A 2,993-nucleotide genomic window follows, 5' to 3' on the forward strand; every position below is an offset into this window, starting at 1 on the left:
AATCTGCTGACTTCTAGGATAGCTGCGATCATTCATGCAATAATTCACTAAATGCATGCAGTGGGCAGCAGGACCATACATCAGCACTGTCTGTCAGCTGCCTGCCCAGTAGCTGCCAGTGTGCTGCCAGCCTCCCGTGTTCCTTTTTTACTTGTATCCTCAGGCTTTTGTGTGGGGCTGCTCTCAGCCACGAGCATTAGGGAACCATTAGTCACTTGAAAAGCAGAGAGGTTCTGATGTTCATGTAGAGCTAGACAGTTTCAGTGAGCAAGCAACACAGATGTGACCGCTTGTGCCCAGACGATTTAGAGCTGAGAAGGACCTGCTGGTCTCGCTGCTGGGCGGCAGCCGCCACTGCCGTCTTCTCACCCACCTCATAATGGGAGGGCAGAGACTGCTCCTCCACTGTGCTAACATAAATATGAAGTATTTTAAACATATGGTGCTTTTTTATGTATATGTAATGACTGCTGTTAGCTTTATAAGCAGGCCAATATATTTAAAGGTGGGAAATATCTTTTACTTTATACATTTGAGCTTTTTGGTGTTTTTCTTCTCTGCAACAGGAATCGGTGATGGCTGAGGACAACCAGAGGCTTGCAAGAAATGCATAGCCCCATGGAGCATTGCACCCTGTGGGAGGGAAGGGTGTCAGCCCTCACTGCCTGGCTCAGCTATGGGACAGATATGGTGCAGGAAGAGGTACAGAGTTGTAAGTGCAGGGTGAAGAGGCAGCTACTGCAATCAGGCAAATCACATTGCTTCTGTGCATGCTATCTGCAGCTGCCAGACATCATATCTCTGCAGCTTTCTGGCTTCTTCCAGTGATAGACAAGAAATCAAATTTCCAAGGGACTCTTCCAGGTGTTTTCCTAAGTGATGCTCTACCCTCTTCCCTCTCCAGACTCTGGAAGAAGTAGATGCAGGCAGCCCTGAGCACTGTGTGTGTTTCAGGTAGGAGAAGAAAAGATGTGGAGCAGTGGGATGTCTCATTTCAGGGACTTGACTGAAGATACTTGTCAGAAAAGGAGGGCTTTATTCTTCTCATAGGGTCAGGGCTGAGTTGGAGGGAGGTGTATAGGCTGAGGGCAGTGATGAGCTCAGTGTCTGCAGGGTTTGGGAGACAGCAGCCCACCAGAAATAAAATACTTGTATGTCATGGAAGCTGTATATGTGGAAGACAGACCATGACAACTACATTTGATGACGTTAGTTAGAAAAACAGAAAAGACAAAGGGTAAATAATGTCTTTTTCCACATTTCCACCTTCTGCACATAAAACAGTCTCACTTAGACTCTAACAGCAGAGCCTCCAGGCCCTCCATGCATCCCTCTGTAAAGCTCTGCTCTCTGGGCCCAGGCCTGACTTTGCCCTGGCCCATGAAAGCCCTGAAAACCAAGTGAGGGCAGAGATGTCCCTGACCATGTGCTACAGGAAAATGTTTTCCACAAGAAGGATCTGCCATACACATGTGTGGCAGAGAGGGGGAAAAAGGAAGATCTTGCAGGTTGTGCTTGGTGAAAGCACACAGAATAGATGGAGGGGAAAATGACCTCTTTAACTGCTGCCTTTCTTCTCCCTCTTGCTATGCCTGAACATGGCATCCACAGTGAATCTGCCTCAGGCAAGGAATCAGAGAAAGAAAAGTTGGGGGAGAAAAAGCAAAACCCCTGACAACAGAGCAGATTTCTGAGCCTGAGAGCAGTACACTGAAGAGGGAAAAGCAGGAATAAGAAGAGATTTTAACAACCACAAATTATTTCGATCACAGGGAGAAAAACACAAAATATCTGCAGATTAGAGAAGAAGATGAGAGAAATCACCCTATTCTTTATAACAGAGAAAACTGCTCATGTGGTCCTGTTTGAGCACTCATTGCCACCAGCAAAGTATGGAAATTAGAAATATGGCAAGGTTCAGAAGTGACTGAATAAGTGCAGAAGAAAAATGCATCAAGGGTTTTTTAATATAAAGTGTGACATCTTTGGCTCAGACAGTCCCTCAGCTACAGACTGCTGGAGCTGGAGAGTTAGGGTAAGTATCAGTATATGTCTGCCCTCTTCTTATGCTCTTACCATTGCTGGCCACTGTCAGAGACTGGTGTTGATCTGAACAGCTTTTGCCTGACGTGGCCCATCACCAGTGCATCAGACAGGACCTTGGAAAACCCAAGATGTTCCTTTTTCTCCTTTCCTTCTTCTTTCTTTTCCCCTTTCCTCTAAGGAAGGTAACTTCCCACAGGAATGTATGTGGAATGATAGACCAGTATCACATCAACTTGCACAAATTGTCTGATTAATGTGCTTATTAACTCAACTGTGATAAACTCGTGCTAGGGAATCAATGCAGATTCTCAAATGAGAAAGCCAGGTCATTGCTTTAGACACAGAATAAAGCAGGCTTCTGACCACGTCCACATCCAAAGGCAGTTCATAAGCAGCACATCATAGGGCAAAGCACAGATGTGAAACAACAAAGAAAACACAACAACATATTTCCAAAAGCATGTTCAGAGGTGTGGGAGGAATGAGACGCAAAGGAAGACTTACTTGTTGACCTACACATTAACCTATTTTTTCCTAATACTAAAAATCAGTTATCTTATAGGTTTGCACTGAACAAAGTCCAGGGACACATTTCTTTGAAATAATCAATTACCTAATGAAAAAAAAATGTTGGCTCCATCTGACATGATTCCACTGCTGCACCAAATGAGAAGTAGCCTCATAAGGAAGCAGGCAAGGAACATGACTTGTTCCATTCCGGACACAGACGATAACTTCATTGGCATTACTACCATGATCCCATAGCCACAAGAGAGCTTCAGGGCTATAGACAGGGTTTCACTGTGACAGAAAGCTGATATAATGATGTGCAACACAGCAACATTGGTCTGGGACAGAAAGAAATTTCAATATACATTCTACATTAGAAAGCAAGTACAAGAACATTATTCATTAAAAAGGTAAATATAACCCTTCTGCCCTTGACT

The 2,993-nt window shown here is 44.4% G+C and overlaps 1 long non-coding RNA gene across 1 annotated transcript; it reads left to right on the forward strand.

The window, feature by feature from the left end:
* The first annotated feature begins 253 nt into the window (after window positions 1-253).
* On the forward strand, window positions 254-2,303 carry LOC130594056 (uncharacterized). Its single transcript, XR_008970965.1, has 3 exons — window positions 254-426; window positions 567-712; window positions 1,773-2,303. It is a non-coding gene; the product is annotated as an uncharacterized LOC130594056 (long non-coding RNA).
* The last annotated feature ends 690 nt before the right edge of the window (window positions 2,304-2,993 follow it).

Source organism: Pezoporus wallicus, unplaced genomic scaffold (genome assembly GCF_028554395.1).
Source record: "Pezoporus wallicus isolate ANWC-B61680 ecotype Strahan unplaced genomic scaffold, APGP_CSIRO_Pwel_v1 scaffold_6446, whole genome shotgun sequence".
NCBI lineage: Eukaryota > Metazoa > Chordata > Aves > Psittaciformes > Psittacidae > Pezoporus > Pezoporus wallicus.